The sequence below is a fragment of the Callospermophilus lateralis genome, chromosome 11 (assembly GCF_048772815.1).
Source record: "Callospermophilus lateralis isolate mCalLat2 chromosome 11, mCalLat2.hap1, whole genome shotgun sequence".
NCBI lineage: Eukaryota > Metazoa > Chordata > Mammalia > Rodentia > Sciuridae > Callospermophilus > Callospermophilus lateralis.
Window position 1 is genome coordinate 66,275,648 of NC_135315.1, and position 20,769 is coordinate 66,296,416.

At 43.4% G+C, this 20,769-nt stretch overlaps 1 pseudogene; it reads right to left on the reverse strand.

The window, feature by feature from the left end:
• Window positions 1–602: 602 nt before the first annotated feature.
• The window catches only part of LOC143410573 (helicase MOV-10-like), a 40,715-nt pseudogene continuing 20,548 nt past the window's right edge, over window positions 603–20,769 (reverse strand).

Here is a 20,769-nt window from a genome sequence, read left to right on the forward strand (position 1 = left end):
AGCTTTCTGTTTCCTTTGTTTGGTTCCTATCTTGGCTGCAAGCCCAGAGTACAATCTCTCTCTTCATTTCCAAGTTGCTTGCCAGACTGGCCCCCTGTTGGCAAAGGCATGACTAGGGTGGAAGGGTGGAATCTTAGAGCAGAGATGAGATCATGCCTGGCTCGGTCTGTGAGACAAGTGAGGAGCATGGTCTCTAGCCTGGACTAAACTTAGAAAACGGTGGGTGGCTTCCCTGCCTATTGAGTTTTCTCCCCTGGACATGGAGGCTGTGAGGAGATGTGGCCTTGGACAGGGTGCGACAGTCTCACCCTCTTGCACATCAGCTTGGGGAGAAAGGAAGCTGGGGCCAAGCTGAGGTGACATGATCAAGAGGCTTTTGCATAGAACAAGATTTTTTTTTCAGAGTTTTTCTTCCTCGCCCTTCCCCCATAACAATGCTAACAAGCAGCTTGATGTGTTATTCTTCCCAGCAGGGGAAGGGGTGGAATGGCTTGTTTGTAAACACCCTCCCCCAGCCTTCCTGTCCCTTAGAGGGGCAGCTCAGCTGGGTTCTGGTTCAGGGTTGGGTGCAGCGGGCTAAGGCTTGGCTTGGTGTGAGAAGGCAGGCAGCTGTGTCTTCAGAGCTCATTCCTCCACTCAGGCTCCACTTGCAGGGACAGGCCCCCTTCACTCTCCTGCTCCTGGTGGAGGTAGTCATGACCATGGGGCCCTAGAAAGAAAGGATGTATGCTTTGTCTTCTTTACCTTCTCTTTCACCACTGTCCCCTGCCTGGCCCACCCTGGCCCAGCCATACCTGAGATAGAGGGGCTGAGCCTGCTCAGATCTTGAAGTAAGTTCTATCCGTTCTATTGGTCCAGTTGGGCAGGAAAGGGACACCCTGTATACACTCCATTTTCTTTACAGAACTCCAGGAATCTGTGGGGTACAGAGGTGTTGACACACAGAGCTGCGCAGGCCTGGATGAGGAGTACCATCACAGGCTGGAGGCCAGGCCTGGGCCTGCCACATCTGAGCCTTGGTTGCTAAAGCTCTGAATGTCAGCTCACTTACAAATAAGATGGAGGTTTTATGAAGATTAACTGATCCTGAGGATTGAGCCATAAGCAGGTACTAATGAAGATATACCTGCCTAAGCTGGGACTGGTGGCCACCAAGAGGGATTACAGGGCAGCAATGCTCATGCTTTCCAGTCAGGGTCATGGCCCAAGGGAAGGGGGTTGCCCACTATGATGAGCAAAGCTTTGGCCTGGGTCACAGCCATGTTGAACCTCTGGAAGGAAGAAGTGGGGTGGTCATGGGAAGGAAGGGCCAGAGGAAGGAAGAATTCCTGCCACACCCACCAGCCCTCCAACCTTGGGGTTCTTAAGGAAACCCAGGTTAAAGTGCACAAAAGCAGCTGGCTGCTTTGCACAATAGAGATCAGGACCACAATAGAGATAGAGCCCACCTAGAAGAGATAGAGGAAGAGCATGAGAATAGGTGGGTTCAAGGGGAACTTAAGGGGCAATGTCTGCCCCATGGAGCTTGAGCTGCAAGGAGGGTACACTGGGCAATTGTCGATCAGTGGGCGAGTGCCGCAGCCCGGCTGGCTGGGCAAAATAACCAGGGGGTGACGAACAACTTGTGTACCTTGATACAGCAGGAGTAGGAGCCGTATATTGTAGGACAGGAGTGGTATTTATACATTCCACACAGCTTATCTTAATTAGCATAAAATAGATACAGCAGTCAACCAATAACTAATCTCCAAACTTAATGGCTCGCTGGCCTTACTTCACAAACCACTCCCTCTGGCATTTTGCCAGGTGCCATCCAGACTTGTTTACAGACTCTAACATTTCTCTGGCAAAATGCCAGGTGATATCCTGATTTGTTTACAGACTCTAACAGGTGAGTGCTGCCACAGGGGACAGGAGGCATGCTGTGGAAGCACAAACCTCAAGAATGAAGCCAGCTCTGGGATCGGGCCTGTAAAGCCATCAGAACAAAGCAAAGAGTGTTGCAAAGAACACAGTAACTACAAACAGTGTTTCTGAAACTTTCTGGAGATAATCAGCAAGTACTTGTTAAGACTATAGAACCTTGGGCCCTAACCCAGACCTCCTGATCAGAATTTTTCAAGGCAGAGGTCTCCAAATCTCAAAAGAGTAGGTTTCAGGCTTGTACCTGAGGAGATGTAAAAAATACTAGTGCCCTGGCTCAGCTTCCCCCCAATAGCAGTGTTAATTGGCTGGAAGGAGCCCTGGCAGTTTTAAAAGCCCTCCAAGTGATTTTTCTGTGTACTAAGAGCTTCAAATCACCATCTCAGAGCAAGTGGTAAGCTACTGAGGGTGGAGATGAGGCAACAATATCACATGACAGGCGGGAGTAGGCTGTGGCATTTGGACTTCATTCTTAGGGCAGGTTTGAGTCTTTGCCCTATCACAGTGATGTGGGAGCTTGTTAAACATGCAGGCTTTCTGATCCCATGCCAGAACTATAAGCTTGAGCTCTGAGGAGCAACAGGCTGGAGAAAAACCCAGTTCTGTCCCAAGGCAGTGGAGGTAGTGAAAGACCCACCGATTCCCTGTCCAAGAAAGACGCACGAGGCACTGGCTGCAAACGCAAGAGGTTTATTCAGACACAGACGCCTGTGGGTGCTCAGCAAAACCTCAGCCGGAGCTTTGGTGGACTGGCACACCGGGCTTTGGGGTACAGGTCTTTTATAGGATAATGGGGCAGGTTTCGCGCGCGCGGGAAGTGACAGTTTTCTTATTGGTTATTTTGAACCCAACATATAGATTACCTAAAGGGCAAAGTTGTTTTTCACTTTATGTTCCTGGATAAACCTCATGACAGTTACATATTAACACTCTGGTTTTTCTGTTCCTGCTTATCATTATCAGTTCCTGTTTGTTCAGGCATGCCTTGGGATCTGCTTTTCTGTTCTTCCTCAACCATCCTGTCCCCTCACAATAGACTACCCTTAACTGATTAACAGAGAGACCTCTCTTTACGTGGGTTAGCAACACGCCCTGATGGTTTCACAATGGGGCCTGGGGTTTCTGGGCTGGGGTCTTTCAGTAGGACAGGGACATGGGCCAGACTAAAGCAGTGGCATAGGAGCTGAGGTCTCTGATTTGGGAAAAAGAAGGGTACAAAGGTGAGAGTGAATGTGGAGTAGTGTGTCACCTTCAAGTCCTTTATGTCATCCAGTCCCCAAAGCTCCCTGTCAAGTTTGGTGATGCAATAATGGGTTTTTTTTTCACCTGGAGGGAAGGGAAAGGCATCTTTTTCTTATTGAGTCACCTCAATTCAAGAGGAACCAGGCAGGAAGGAGGCCAAGGAGCTAGGGAGCAAAGAGGGAGGAGGCAGCTGACCTCTGCACTCTTCTGAGATATAGGGCCAGCAGAAGCCAGAGGTGTTCGAGAGGTATCACCTGGGGGAGGACCCATCCTTGCTGGGAACTGAGGGCCTGACCTGCTTCCAGTATGGTGAGATGATTCCAACACTTGGTGGGCTCAGGCAGGCTTTCTTCTTCTTAGAGGAAGGGGCCAGGAGCAGCTTCAGGTAGGAGGTCACCGTGGCAGCTTCTTCAGGGTTGGAGAAGAATGGGCTATTGCCCTCACACTCATCTTTGCCCATCACACCATGAAAGATGATAGGAAATCCCTGGTCATAGGGTCAGAAGAAACCCTCAGCTGGACTTCCCTGCTTCCCTTCCCTCCCAGTCCAAAAACCTTGCAGGGAATAAGGAAGCTCAGGCCAAGGTGACAACTGGAGGGAACCCTGGTGTCCAGTCGAGCCTTTTCCTACCTTCAGTAAACAGTCAAGATATGGGGGTGGGGGCCTGAGCCCTGCTCTGTCCAGCCTCACCTGTTGAGGCAGACCCTCCCAGCAGCAGATGCACTCTCAATCCACCACATCTGCACAGGCCTGCAGCTCTCCATCATAGTAGAGCTGGTTGGGAATGTCCAGGATGGTGGGATGGGACCTGGGAGGCAGGAGGGAGGGAGAGCTAGACCAAGACCTGCATTACTTTTGTCCTGCCCTGGGGGGACAGGTTTTAGGCCCACACATGACCATCTTGCTTCCTGCTTCCTGCATAGCAGGACACATTCACCTGCAAACTCTCCTGCCAGGCATTGCACACCACATAAAGCAGAACTTGTGGGTCTATAGGGATCTAGTGACCAGTGAAATTATTATTTTTTTTTTCAAATTACTTTTAAAAACAAAGATTTGCCAGGCATGGTGGTGCATGCCTGCAATCCCAGTGGCTTGGGAGGCAGAGGCAGGAGGATGACCAGTTCAAAGCCAGCCTCAGCAAAAAGCAAGGCACTGAAGCAACTCAGTAAGACCCTGTCTCTAAAAAAGACAAAAATAGGCCTGGAGATGTGGCTCAGTGGTCACATGCCCAGTTCAATCCCTGGCACACCCTACCCCTCAAAGAAAAAAAAAAGAAAAGAAACCAAGAAATTAGGGACTCAGCTTTCAATTTTGCCAGGGAAGGGCAGTGCAAAAACAATGTATCACTTCCCATTACCCTTATTTGATATAATATGTTAAATCCAAAAATAAAAGAAGTAATGACACAATAACATTTCCTTTCTGCAACTGTCCTATATGGTACTCATCCAAGCATTTTTAATGTCTAAACTTATTCAGTAAAAGAAGTATATAAACAGGGTGTGGTTCTGTGTGCTTGTAGGTCCAGCTAGCCATTCAGGAGGCTGAGGCAGGAGGACTGCCTGAGGCCAGCCTGGGCAACAAAGAGACTCTTAAAAAAACAAAACAAAACAGGGCTGGGGATGTAACTCAGTGGTAGAATTTTTGCCTAGCTTGTGTGAGAGCCTGGGTTCAATCCCCACCACTGCAAAACAAACAACCCTGCCTAGCCCTCTAATTTGATAATGTTTATGAAAAACTATTCATTTTCTCATTTCTCCTTGCATTGCTTAGAAATGCCATCTGAGACAGACATCAGAAACATCCTGGTGTCTGACCACCCCCATATCTAGATAATCTCACTAGTACAGAATGAAACCACTAGCTAAAGGAGGCCTCTGACCTTCCAGTCAATAGTCCTTTCTGCATCACAGAGGTGCAGAGCACCAGGAATGAGGAATGCAGACCAGAGCCTCCTGCTGGGGCATAGTGGGTGCAAAGGCATGAGTTAGCAGTGGAAAGAGATGAGGGTGTGGGGATACCTGTAGTTGCATAACAGCTTGGTTATGAACTGAGGGTCATAGCCATCAGGGCCCTTTTTGTACAGGACATTGTAGGTGAGCAGCCGTTCCAGCAGCAAGTACCCCAGCCTATACTTCTGTGTCAGTGGGGACCACAGCAGAGGTCCCAACTGTTGCGGGTCTCTAGCCAGCACCAGCTGCCCTCCTGAATTGCCTATTTCCTTAACTTCCATCAGTCCTAGAAGGCAAGGGTGGTATGAGGAGAAAGGTAAGTGGTGGGATCTCCCCATGCAGGGTGGCACACCTGCAGCCCACCCTGAGCCACTCACGTGCTATGGCCACCAGACTCTCAGGTTCCATGCAGTGGCCAGCATCATCAATGAAGATGTGTGTGAAGTGATCGATGGGAAACTGGGCCGACACCAACCTGGGAGGTGTCAGGCCAGGCTGGTCATCCCCAGGCACCCAACTACCAAACCTGAATGCTCACCCAATCTGGTCCCTCACTCACCCACTGAGAACCCTTCCCCATCTTCCCAGCCCACTACCCTTTTATTTACACACACACTCCCCACCTGCTGGCCGTGATGAGAGTGGTAATTAAGATGAGGTATTCCTGCAGTTCCTCCTTGGCAGGAAACGCATACTCCCCCTTTTTCGCATCCCCATTAAACTAGGGCTGTGGATTGTGAAGCAACATGAGACATCAGCTTGGCTCTACCAATGCCCACCCTCACACTGGCAATGGGCCACTTTATAGACAAGGAAACTGAGGCCCAGGGAGGGTTCTCACCCACCCAAGGGTTAGGATCCAAGTCTCCCTAGTTTTCTGGTTTACCCTTAGTGTCTCCCAGACATCTGCCATCCCTTGACCCTCTGCACTTCCCTTACCTTAATGTCCTCAGGTACCATGTGGATGTCCCTGCTTGGGGCCAGGAGGCAGTAGATGGAGCTGGGCAGGTGGACCCGGAGCCGCTGACAGAGAAGGTCAGCACCTGAGTTGGACAGAGCACAGGCTAGGATATGAGCTTCAGGCAAGTGCTTCACCACCTGAGATGCGGACAGGTAGAGTGTGGGAAGCACCTTCACAAACTCTGGTGACTCACACTGGGGCAGTGCAGCATCTGCCTCCCACAGCTAAGGGAGGCAGTGATATAAAAGACAAGTTCTATCCTGGAGCCCTGCTACTCAAATTAACACTTTGACGTGGGACAACAACTTCAATAAACACACAAGTCTATGAAGACCAAAATGCAAAAGGTCACTCCAAGAGCCACACAGTGCCCAACCTACCCAACAGTGCTCAACAGCCACATTGACTCTAGCACCCCACCTCTAAAAAAAATTGTAGTTGTAGATGGACAGAATGCCTTTATTTTATCCATTTATTTTTATTTGATGCTAAGGATTGAACCCAGTGCCTCACCCATACTAGGCAAGTGCTCTGCCACTGAGCTACAGCCCCAGCCCTCCCCACCTCCTTTTGATGGCTGCTGAGAAGTAAGAACTTTCAGGGTAATGAAAGAAAGCAGAATTTGGCCAGAACCACTCCACCTGGGGGAGTCAAGGATATAGGTCCCAGGTTTATAATCAAGCCTCACCTGCTTAATGGCCTCCACTAATGTGATGGTCTTGCCAGTGCCTGGAGGCCCAAAGATGATGTAGGGGGCTAGACGTGTGGTGCCCATAACAATGTGCTTTGTGGCCTGCAGATGCTCTGGGTTTGACTCCAGACTCCGGTAATACAGCCTGGCAGGGAGGCCAGAAATCTGAACTTCAACTTATCTAGCATCCCAGAGGCCTCTAGGACTCCATCCCCAATGCCCACAACCCAACCAGCCTTGGAGTCCCCTGCCCTCAGTCTCACTTGAGCTTCGCTTCTGAGGGCAGCAGCGGGACCCCACGGGAGGCCACAGGAAAAAGCATGGACCACAGCAGCCAGCGCCCTGTCAGTTCCAGGGCCTGATGCTGGAGCCACAAGGGCTGGCGGTTGAAGGTGAAGTTCACCTTGAAGGTCAGCCCATCCACAAATCGGCTCAGGAGGCTTTGGATAGGGAGAAAGGTAGAGGAGCTCCAGTTAGGTGGGCCAGGCAGTAACAAGCCAGGACCTCCCTCCACCTTCCTCTGCTCCACTCCCTCTTTCCAAGACTTCCATAAAAGCTCTCTCTAGCTCAAAGTTCCCTGGAAGAAAAGTCCCTGCCCTGTGCTTGGGATCCACTCATCTTAGGAGAAAGCCTCTCGTCTCCCCTGGCCTGAGGGAGAAGACTGAAGAAGCATTCCCCCCACACTCACCTCATGGAAAACCTCAGTTTGACACAGTCCAGTTCTACCTTGTGCACGAAGCCCTTGTAGGTGATGGGGTCCTCCTGGTGTGTCTCAGAGGACAGAAGGGCAAACAGGTGGTCTCCCCACAGAACTGAGGGACAGCTCTCAGTCACACCAGGAACCTACAGGGTGTAAACGTAAGCAAGCTTCTGTCCCAAGCATGGTCACTGAAGGACCCAACCCCCAGGCTCTCCAGACCTCTGAGGGATGAAACCTGAGGCTCTGGCCTTCTAACCCAAGACTCAGAGAACTGCATTTTCCCTGTTCCCCTTCCTCTCCCACCAGACAGGAGTTGTGGGGAGAGGAAGGAGACAACTTTCCCAAGCTGTTCATAGGTGCAGAACTCCAGGGTGTTAGTTTAAGGCCTGGCAGCTGCTTCCCACTCTACTCAGCTGCCCTCTCACCACCTCAGTTCTATACTGCCTTTAAAATCTTGTTAAAACTCATCTTCTATAGTCATCTTGCCCTGATCATCCTTGTTCTCTCTTCCCACCTGCATTTGTGTGCAGAAATTCATTCTCATGGGTAATTCTGGTCTAAGGTACACACATTCAAAATCTGTGAGCTAGAAAGGGCCCTAAGAATTATCCAGTCTAGCTCAAAGCTTTTTAGATAAGGGACCTATGGCTCAGAGAAAGCAAGGATCTTGCCCAAGATCACACAGCGAGTAGTAGCAAAGTCTAGACTAAAATCCCAATGTCCTTCTCTGACACCATTTTGGACAAAGGATGCCCACCCTACCCCTTGCTGACCTCTCTGGGACAGGAACCATTTCATCCTTCTTCTAGGTTTGCCCTGTATTTAGGAATGGCCTATACAGGTTTGCTAACTTGAGCCTGCCCTCTCTGCACCTGATCTGAGCCCCAACCTCCAGTGTGAGTTTTGCTCCTACATCCCCAGTTCTTTTTATTTTTTGAGACAGTGTCTCACTAACTTGCTGAGGCTAGCCTCAAAATTGCCATCATCCTGCCTCAGCCTGCTGAGTTGGTGGAATTACAAGTGTGGCCCAAAGTGTGTGGCCTCCAGCCTTTTACTATCTCTATTATCATTCTTTTAATTTTATCATATAGCATAGTATATTGCATAAGTTGATATTATATGCATATCACAGCCTTTATTGCTCCCCTTGGGATTGTGTATTTTTTCTTCTTTGAAATCCCTAAAGTGCCTAGCACCCTAGGAGGGCATGCAGCAGTCCTTGTCATTTTTGTCCCTTCCCCAGATGATGCTCACACCCATTAATATTCCTCTAAAAACGTGACATCCATTATGAAAAACAATATTCCAGATATGATCTATTTGGTCAATATGAATCCCTACCTCCTCGCCCACCCCAAACCATATTCCTATTAAGTCAGTCTAAGACCTGCACAAAACCATGGCAGCCTTATCTCACCCATCTTGGCCTTTCCGTCGGCTACAATGCAGTCTTTTTCAGGAGACTGTTCTTAAGCCCCCAATATCATTCCTGTATTTATTTGTACAATTCTTCATATGCATCCCTGTTAAACTGTTTCTTGGTTTTCTGCCCAAGGCAGCAGCCTGTTGATAGAGGTGTTTTAGAGGTGGTTTGACAGAAGTCTCTTTGATTTTCACTTGGGTGGTAACAGGAAAAGGAGACCAAATACCTTTAAGCCATAGGGTAAAACGTGCCTCTAGGAGGCTGTCCCTGGCCCTGGTCTCCGTGGAGAAGCCACAGGTGCTAATGGAGGTTTGGTGCCTACATAGTTTGTCCCCTTTTCTCTTTACAGGGCTCACTGAGATTTTCCTTCCTACAGTGGGTCTCCCAGACAGTGGACCCCCAGGACCGCAGCCCCTCAACACTCAGGGGGCGGTGCCCGACAAGCCCGCGCAGCCAGACAGCGCCTTTCCTGCCCTCGCATGATGCTGGGCCCCTAGGCAGGCGCCCCTCCCCCACGGTGAGCACTGTGCCGGGCCACGGACAGCGCATGAGCACTGGACCCCGTTCTGGGCCAGGTCCGGGGGTAAGGGGCGGGCTGCCCTGGAGGCTCTCCATGGAAACTCCGCACAGGGGCCTGGCCCTTGCAGAACGATTGGGCTCTGGGCGGGTTTGGGACCTAGGTCGGCTGCAGCTGGACTAGGGCAGATCATCCAGCACCTCCCCCATACTGGCAGAGATGTAAACCAGCACGCCAGCCAAGTGGTCGTCACGCCCCCTCCCCCATATTCCCTGCTCTGGCTTAGATACAGGGAGGAAGGCATGAGTCAAAGAAATTTGGGGTGAAAGAACTAGGAGTCTCTGAGATAAAGGTGCGTTCATGTGGGAGAGAGGGACAAGGGGTTCTGCCAGGACAAACAGTCATTTTCTTCACCGCACAGGCTTCATTATGTTGAAAGGCTGGTGATTGTTACCCTTGAGCCACATATTTGGGCACTTAATTACACTTCAGTCTGTATTGCTCTTTAATTGCTAGTAGTATTTAAGTAAGAGTTGCCCCTTAAAAAAAATAAAATTAGGTCCCTGAGAGAAAAGTACATAACATAACAATGTTAGGCAATAAATGGTTAACAGAAACAGCTTCAGTACCAGGAAAAGAAACTGTTTAGAAGAATAAAGGGGTGGAGCTACCACCAAAACAAATATAACAAGCCTTTTGCGTGTTTATCCTCTAGAAAGAAATAACAGAAACCCACAATAGGATGGGATAATGATAATTAAATAAAAAATTAAATCAAATATACAAATACACCATAAAGAAGTTCCAAATACATCACAGCTTGTGTTGTTCTCAAGTAGTTTTCCATAGGAGACCACACAATCTAACCTAGTGTGAGGAAATGTCCAGAACCCAAGTCATTCTCCAGCTCGGCTAACCATGTACCTTCTTCCAGGCCAACAGTATAGGAAAGCCAGGAAAAAGGAATAACAGGCTTTAGCAACAGGAAATGTAATGTCAGTGAGAATCAAAGCACAAGGATGGGGAAGATTAAGCAGGGGAAAACATTATGTTGTAGAAATTGATTATGCAAAGTAGAGAAAAACCTGGGAGTGCAGCCAAAGATTTTACCCTTTTTTTCCCTCCCCCAACTACTCGGTAAAGCCCCAGAGGAGTACGGATGATGAACAAAAAATTGCTATTGCTTACCATCTCAAAAACTTAACCTACTATCTACCATACCCAAACCCAAGGTCTTGCTCAATTCTGACCAGCAAATCTAAGTCCCCATTATTTTTGAACACATAACCTTCTTTCTCTGGGAAAACCTATCTTCTGGATGTCCTTAAAACAATTGTTTTGTAGTTAAAATTGGTAAAAATTTTGTTACTATGTGGCTTTGTTACAGTGGAACTTTTTAAAAATCAGTTTCATCTGGAAAGTCTACTTCAGGTGAAATTGTCATTGTTATTTTCACACAGGGGGCTCTAGATGTCTAGAATGTTTTTTGTTATAGCACAGATCACTCTACTTCAGGTGAAGGAAAACCCCACCCACAAACTAAATGGCCTCATTCAGGGTCAAATATTACCTTCTTAAAACTAAAACTGGGGGCTGGGGTTGTGGCTCAGTGGTAGAGCACTTGCCTAGCATGTTTGAGGCACTGGGTTTCATCCCTGGCACTGTACAGGCTTCATTCATTAAAGGCTGGTGATTCTTACCCTTGAGCCACATATTTGGGCGTTTAGTTACACATAAAAATTAAATCAAGGTATTGTGTCCATCTAAAACTAAAAAAACAAAAACAAACTAAAACTGAGTGTCACCAGATTAAAGGACTTTTTCAATTTTGAAGCATGCACAGAGCACTGAGGGCACTATCATTTGGGGGATCCCAGATTCATTGTAATATCATTTACATTGCACAAGCCAATGATAGAGAAACCTCAATAACTGCCACAAATACATAATACTGAGGTGAGAGGTTTTCAGGTCAATATAATAACCCACCACATGGAAAAATCCAGACGGCTTCTTTCATTAAGTTTTCACTTTTCACATCCAGCTGCTGCAGAGCCTTCCTTAAATCTATTTGCACTTCAAAGTAGTTACAGTTTATTTTAGTGAGTCCAAACAGCACTGAAGACAGTTTGAAAATTAACTTTGGCAAACATTACTAATGGAGTAAATCTCCTAATAACACTGCTTTGCAGGTAGAAGCTTTGTTTTTTCATTATTCGAACTGTTACTTGGTTTGAATAATTCAGAATTTATTCTCCAATCTTTTTCAAACTATACTCCCTAAGGCAACTAGAAATAGCTCTTAAACCTAAAATACTGAAATTGGTCAGTCTACCATAGACCAAAGGAGAAGCTGCAACAGTTGAGCCTCATTGTTCCAGGTTCCTGTATTTACAAATTCATGTATTTAGTAAAATTTATGTGGAACCCAGTCTGGCTCACATCATCTTTCAGTAATCTTCTGGTCCTTCATGGACATGTAGAGCAGTGGAACATTGGCAAGTTCCCACTTACACACGTTCCCAACTGAGGCACAGCACTGTGATGCTCTTCCTTGTTTTAGCCCTCATATTATTAAAAGTGTCCTTTTCTGCCTGTTTTAGCCCTCATATTACTAAAAAGTTGTCCTTTTCATGGAACATTTGATGCTTTTTTGCAACTTTGTGCTTTTTGCTGCTTAAAATGGTCCCAAAGGATAGTTCTGAGTACTGTTTAGTGTTCCTAAGTACAGGAAGGCTTTCCAGTGAAAATTCCTCAGATTAGCTTTATTCAGGCACAAGTCATAGTATTCACCCATTCCAAGTCCACAGACATTATAAAATATAACTACTGTGAATAATGAGAATCACCTGTATATCCATATACATAACAGAATACTTTTATCAATGGTACTGTGGATTGAACCCAAGGGAGTTTTACCAGTGAGCTACATATGCAGTTCTTTTTTTTTTTGACAGGTTCTTACTAAATTGCTGAGATTACAGGCATGTACAACTGTGCCCAGCAACAAAATACTTTTTTAAAATATTTTTTTAGTTGTAGGTGTACACAATATCTTTATTTTTATGTGGTGCTGAGGATCGAACTCAGAGGCTCACATGTGCTAGGTGAGTGCTCTACTGCTAAGCCACAAACCCAGCCCCCCAATCTTTCTTTGATTTTCCTCAGGGTAGATTGCCAAACAACTTGAAGGTGGTTATGAGTTTCTGATTCACTTGATAGTTCCTTTTTATTTTTTGGTCAAAGGGATTGAACTCAGGGTACTCTACCACTGAGTCACATTCTCAGCCCTATACTGTATTTTATTTAGAGACAGGGTCTCACTCAGTTGTGTAGAGCCTCGCTTTTGCTGAGGCTGGCTTTGAACTCTGGATCCTCCTGAGCTGCTGGGATTACAGGCATGCACCACCATGCCTGGCATCAACTTGGTAGTTCTATATAGAAATTTAAATTAATAAATTGGCATTCAGATGTATAAATTGGTCTTTTCTGAATTTAGAATGTGTCAAAGTTTGCCAAGTTATCTCATGAACTTAGATGATTCTAGCATCTAGAGCTTTGGTTGATTATAAAACAGAACTGGCACTAGAACTAGGCAAACAATAGAGACAAACATCAAGGCTCAGATGAAACAAATAGCCTTCAGCAGTGTCATTTCAAACCCAGATATAGAGGTGAGGCCTCATAGGAAACTCCTTTATGGAAAGATTTGGCCCAGGATACCATAGGGTGATTTCATCAGTGTGTGCTAAAACAGGCACAATTTAAGCAATTATTCTGCTGAAGAAGGTTAAGAAAGTCACGGGGGTCTCTGCAGGAGTTGACAAGGGGGGGGGGTTTGATTTCCTAGCATTTACACAAGCAACGGGTTTTAGATAGCCTGAGATTTCAATTTTTAAAGTCTTTCTGGAATAAGGAAATCAATAAGATAGTTTGGATAGGCTGACAAGGTTTATCAAGTTAAAGGTAAGAATGTTTGAAAGTGTTTGCAGCACAAGAATGGAATACATTAAATGTCCCTCAAAAAGGTGGGAATTTGAAATGACCTTGGGTGGAAGGTGAAGAAAATCCCTCTGGTCCTCTGTTGGGAAACAGGATAAAAAGTCTTTCCCACAGGTCATCAGTAGCTAAGCCAGACCCGGAGAATAGGAAAGCAGCATTTAAAGTTAAGGCAATGTGAAATATTACCCAAATTCCATTATGCCATCCATAATGGGTAGAGAAGATAACTTTTCTTTTTGGGCATTAATATAAATCTCAAACAAAACCTTTGATTCGCTGGTAGCTTTTGGGTAGAGAGTGATCCCTACTTTGCTAACACACACAACAACAACAACAAAAAAGCTGTCTTTCCAAGTCTTTGATATTTACTGCATTTATAATAGTTGAAAGTAGGGCTCTTCCTGCAAGCAACCAGAAGTGATCTGTAAGAATGATTTCTTACTCAGGTGACCTAGAAAATCTTACAAAATCATCCAAGAGATTTAAATCTGCATATTCACTTTAAGAATACCATTAAACTGCTCAAACCATCAAGGATATGACTATTCAAAAAGCCATCAAGTATCTGAAAGTTGTCACTTTAAAGATATTCTGGTATTACAGTGAAGTTGGTAGGTGTGTTCAGGCCAAACAGTGGGGCTGAACACAGGGTTGGTGGCCCAAACAGAATGAAATTTTGTTGATATGCTCAGAGATACAGAAAGTTGCTGGGTCCAGTTGTGCACACCTGTAATCTCAGAGGCTTGGGAGGCTGAGTCAGGAGGATTGCCGAGTTCAAACCAGCCTCAACAATATAGTGAAGCCCTAAGCAACTCAGTGAGGCCCTCTCTCTAAATATAATACAAAATAAGGCTGGGGATGTGGCTCAGTGGTTCAGTGCTCCTGATTTCAATCCCTGGCACCCCCCACAGCGTCCCCAAAATGCAGAAAGTAATGCTGAACTTTAGGTGAAGATTCTTAGATCACTGAACAGATCCAGGTGAACAAAGCACCCAACATGTATTGCTGCACACCAGAGTTCATGGTCAGATTAACCTAATTATAAACTTCACTACAGAGATGAAAAGGAACAAACTATTCCTAAATCAAAAGAGGAAGTTGTACAGAAGAAAAACATATCCCAGAAGAAATAATAGAAAGTTAAAACAAGATCAAATACATTGAATTTCTTATCTGGAGAAGAAAGGTTGAAGAGATGCATCGAAAAAGAGAGAGGCTCAGTCACTTTTAGAACAAAATTGGAATATTTCTATTGAACTACCAGATACAGAAGATAGTGTGATATGAATGGATAGTATGAATGACAAATAATATAAATATATTTTATTTGAAATAAACAAAAATTCTTACACAGCATTCACTTGGAAATAAACTCTTGCTTGACTGTATTACTGAGCAAAGACAGAGCTGAAGCACAAACACCCATCTTGTTTGACATGTATTTGGAGACAGGTAGAAAGAACTACTTGGTTTTTAAAAAACTGACCTTCCCTTAAGGCCTGCTCATAGAAGTGTAAACAATGTAAATAAATCCACCATTACCAGTTGTCCTATCATATCTATGTCACCTGTGTTTTCTGAGATCAGATACATACCTGCTAATATACCTGGGAAGGGTTGCTATATCACAGTTACACTTTATTTCTTGGCAGGCAGGATTGAGGAAGAGTAATTTGGAACAAGTTTTACATCCTATTTAGAAAACACTAGTATTCCCTTAAATAATAGGTCACAGTAGAAAGATACTACCTGGAAGGTATCTTTTCACTTTGGTTCATCTTAAGTTTTTGTGATTTACAGAGTTGATTCATTTGCCTAGAGTATAATCTTGCCACAAAGTGTTAAAGCATAAGATATGTATTATTTCTTCAGCATCTGCATTTTCAAGTTTTATACTCTACTACATCCACAGTATGTCCGTAGTTCTTGGATACTTAAAAAATAATACATGAATAAAACTCTTCTAAAAATGCAGATGTCTATAACTACAATGGTACTAAGTGGGAAGAAGACAATGAGGGAATAAAGAAAGCAAACATATTTTATGGGCAGGCCTTGCGCCAGCAGCTTCCAGTTACCCACACCAAAATTGACTGGAACAAGATACTCAGCTACAAGTTTGGCAAAGAAATGCAGAATACTTAAAGGCTGACTGTAGGATTCTTCAGTATGTAGAAAGAAAAGGATTCAACATGTGGTCATATGATAAATAAGTGATTTATAAACAAGAGTGATATTTTGCCAGGGCTTTCAAAGTTAACAGATTTTTGTAGCCTCATGAAATACTGTTGAACCTATAGCATTGACTTCATCTTTTTGTGTTCTGTGCCTTGTATTTTTATGTTATCACTGCATCTACTTGTAAATCTTTTTTTTTCCTTTTTGTTAATTCTGCTACAATTAGTGTTGAAGAAAGATCCATCTATCCTGGGGTCATTATACTCTTTAGAAAATTTTCCTAGCCATGGAGTTCTGTTACTGATTTAGACAGATAATATGCTTAGTACTTTTACCCTTTGCTCCAAAGCACTTCTGGTATTTCAGTGCTATTGACTGATCCACCAACAGCCAAGGAGGCTCTGCTACAAATTGTAGCTAAATGGAAGACACATTCATCCTTCTCCCTCTGACTGCTTTGATCATCATTTATAGCATCTCATAACTATAGTTTTCAAAAGTTTGAATTGAGGCTTTTCAAGTCCATTTGGGGGGGGGCAAAGGAAGTTTTCTGGAAATTCCATGACAGCCAGCTTCTCTGGGGGGCACTCATTTTTAAATTAAAAGACAGGATAGATTATATTATTCCTAGTGAGCTCCTCTTCAATTTCAGAAGTGAGCCAAGAAGATAATCTATATTGTTTAAACTAGAGCTATGGTCTCTTCCAAACTTGAATTTCAAGCAGAATGCCAGATTAAAAGGTCTGACTGAACAGCAAAGGCATTCAAGTTAAAAGGGAGAAAGGTCTAACACATATATTAACAGAAAAATATGGCACTAGGATCTATAAAAATTAGTTCCAAGTCTTACCTGATTTTCATTTTCTGCACTCTCTATGTTTTTAATAAACTCCTTGGCAGTTTGGACTTCATTCTAATGGAGAAAGAGGAAGAAAAACCTGAATGAATTATTTGGTTCCTTGTTTATTGGTTGAGTACAGCAAAAGGGGTTCTCTGCCACTGAGTACAGCCCTTTTTCTAAATTTTTAGACATGGTTTCACTAGGTCATCAAGGCTGGCCTTGAGCTTGCATTTCTCCTGCCTCTAGATTCTGGAGTTTCAGGGATTATAGGTGTGTGTCACTGAAGCAAGCAGTGCTTATATATTTAAAAATTTATTTATGCTGGATACAATGGCAACTCCAGAGGCTAAGGCAAAAGGATCAAAACTGCAAGGCCAGCGTTGGCAACTTAGCAAAACCCTGCCTCAAAATAAAAATTTTGAAAATAAATACAAGGGGCTGGAGATAATAGTTCAATGATAGAGCAAATCCCTGGCCTCAATCTCTAGTACCACAACAAACAAGCAAGCACTAAGTAAAAAGATGCTTAAAACTTGATCCATATTAACTAACTCTGGTATGATAATTCCTAGTTTACCAGCATTCCAATGAATATTACCTACTTTGATTCTTAGAATTATCCTGTGAAATAGATAGTTTATTATCATCACCTTCATTCTGCAGACAAAAAAAGAATCCTCTCAAATGATATGACCAAAATTATACAGCTTTTGAATGATAAAAATAGAATCTGAATCCAGGTCTTCACCAAAACTAAGAACCAGACAAACAAACTCCATGTACTTTCCAGTCTATCACAATATGGCCTGAAAAGGTAATTACTGTGTCTTTGAATCTTAATGCCCTGAAAAATATTTTTGCTTTAAGATGAAATAAACAGGGGTGGGGTTGTAGCTCAGCAATAGAGAGCTTGACTCACACACAAGACCCTGGGTTCGATCCTCAGCACCACATAAAAATAAATAAGTGGAATAAATGTGTTGTGTCCAACTACAACTAAAATAAATATTTAAAAAAAGATGAAATGAACAATGCTATCAGGGCCACACCCCAGGACCTTGGCTTGCTAAGAAAGTACTCTGCCACTGAGTTACATTCCAGCTCGATGTCTGAATTTTCCACTATTTAAAAAACAAAATAAATATTTTTTTAGTTGTATATGGACACAATACCTTTATTTTATTTGTTTATTGTATGCGGTGCCAGGGATCAAACCTGGGGCTTACACATTCTAGGCAAATGCTCTACCATTGAGCCACAGCCCCAGCCCTGCCTTTTCCACTCTTACTCTCATGCTTCTACAATACAGTTTCTTAGAAACTTCATGATGTGCAGTGACTTTATCGCCGTGAGGGTTACAGACTCTATGAAGCTGATATGAGAATCCAGCTGACTTTTATTAAGGCAGATATTACACAATTTGCGAAGACATAAATTAATGTTAATCTTTTTATTTATTTATTTATTTATTTATTTATTTTTATTTATTGCTTTGGAAAGTTATCACCCACAAAAAAAAAAAAAATGTTTCTATTGCTCGATGTTGTGGTGCATGCCTATGATCCCAGCAACCTGGAAGGCAGAGGCAGAAGGATCACAAGTTTGAGGCCAGACACAGCAAGGCCCTAAGCACCTTATCGAGATGGTGTCTCAAAAAAAGGGGGGTGGGGTGGGGATATGATTCAGTGGTTAAGTGCTTCTCCTGGGTTCAGTCCCTAGTGGGGGAAAGGGTATACTCATACGTTACTGTTGGGACTGAAAATTGGTACAACCACTCTGGAAAGCAGTATGGAGATTCCTCAGAAAACTTGGAATGGAACCATCATTTGATCCAGTTATCCCACTCCTTGGCAGTGTTCCAGAGGACTTAAAATCAGCGTACTAGAGTGACATGGCCACATCAATGTTCATGGCAGCTCAATTAACTAACTAAGCTATGGAACCAACCTAGGTGCACTTCAACAAATAATGAATGGATAAAGAAAACTCAATACATATACATAATGGAATAATACTCAGCCATGAAGAAGAATGAAATTATGGTATTTGCCAGTAAATGGATGGAACTGAAGACTACCAAGCTAAGTGAAATAAGCCAATACCAAAAAATGAAAGGCCAAGTGTTCTGATATGTGGATGCTGACTCACAACTGTCGGGGTGGGGGCAGAGGTTCACTGAATGGGAGGAGGGAGTAGGCTGGGAATAGGGGAAGGGAGGAGATTTAAGAATGGGAAAGACAGTAGAATAGATCGGACATAACTTTCCTATGTTCATATATGAATACACGACCAGGGTAACTCCACATCATGTACAACCATAAGAATGGGAAGTTATGCTCCAGGTACGTATAAGTCAAAATACATTCTATTGTCATATATAACTAAACAAACAAACAAAACAACAACAAATAATGGATGGATTGCACTCCAGACCAAAACAAAACTTTTAAAAGTAAAAAAGACAAAAGTGAAAAAGACATCAAATATTGTATACTCACCAAAACAGTTACTAAATCTTATACATCTTTATGACTAATCAACTGAACATTGCCATCTTCATAATAGTGAACTGTGTGAGGAAGTATTTGATCAAGTTTATGTTTATGTTTAGTTCATATAGAATCCTATTACTTAATGCACAGATTCATGCTTTAGGCTATCTTTTAAGTTCACAATCCATGTTTAGCAATTCTGAATAATTAACACAATCAATGATAATTCATAGTGGTATTAAAGTAAAATTCACAGAATATTTAAGTTTAAGAATTCTTTTTTTAATATTTATTTTTTAGTTGTTGTTGGACACAATATATTTATTTATTTATTTATATTTTGAGAAAGGGAGATAGATTGATAGAGAGAGAGAGAGAGAGAGAGAGAGAGAGAGAGAGAGAGATTTATTTTTTAATATTTATTTTTTCGTTTTCAGCAGACACAACAACTTTGTTTGTATGTGGTGCTGAAGATCTAACCCGGGCCACACGCATGCCAGTCAAGCACACTACCACTTAAGCCACATCCCCAGCCCCATTTTTTATTTATTTTTATGTGGTGCTGGGGATCAAACCCAGTGCCCCACATGTGCTAGGCAAGTGCTCTACCGCTAAGCCGCAACCACAGCCCAATTGAAGAATTCTTTGGGCTTGATGGTGTATGCCTGTATTCCCAGTGACCTGAGAGGCTAATGCAAGAGGATGAAAAATTTGAGGCCAGTATTAGCAACTTAATGAGACCTTGTCTCAAAAAAATTAAAAGGGCTGGATATAATTCATTGGTAAAGTGAACCTGAGTTCAATATTGTACAAAAGAAAGAAGAAACAAAACCTCTTTCCTTACCAGATAAAATTTAAGTTCAAACAACATTTGTGTGGGGCTGTAGCTCAGTGGTAGCATGCTCACCTAGCATGCATGAAGCACTGGGTTCAATCCTCAGCACCACATAAAAATAAAGAAAATAAAGTCCATCAACAACTAAAAAAAATATTTAAAAACAAACAAAAATAAAAACAAAAAAAAATTTGTGTTTTTGATTGCAGGCACTGGGCCAGACATTATGATGACAAAGATAAAAAAGATTCCACTTTAGAAACATTAAACATAATAAAAATCATGAAAAATTAGTTTCTTTCTTAAAACCAAGGAGTTTTAATGGATCCTAATACTTAACACGTGCATGAGACATGGCCATACAAATATCATCAATATGCAGGAGGTACATAGATCTGACTGGCAGGAAAAACCTAATTGGGAGTTAAAAGAAAATCACTGAAAACCAGATATTTGATGAAAAATTATACTATAAAAATAAGTGTGACATAGTCTAGATGCAGTGGCACATACTTGTAAACCCAGGAACTCTGGAGTGTGAAGCAGAAGGATCTTGAGTTCAAAGTCAGACTCAGCAATTTAGCAAGGCCCTAAGAAACTCAGCAAGACCCTGTCTCTAATAAAATAAATCATTGAATTGCTTAGAGCCTTCATTTTGCTGAGGCTGGCTTTAAACTCTAGATCCTCCTACCTCAGTCTCCTGAGCCACTGGGATTACAGGTATGTGCCACTGTGTCTTGCTAGGCCTAAATATCTTAAAGTCTCTTTCAAATAATTTCCATTGTGACTTTTAAAAGATAATAAAAATGAAATAAGCCTTCTCCCAAAGTGTGACCAGACATTCTATATTAAAAAGTATATATGTATAGGGCTGGGGATATAGCTTAGTTGGTAGAGTGCTTGGCTTGCATGTATAAGACCCTAAGTTCAATCCCCAGCACCCCCCTTCCAAACACACACACAAGTATAAAACAGGGCTGGGGTTTTGGCTAAGCAATGGAGAGCTGG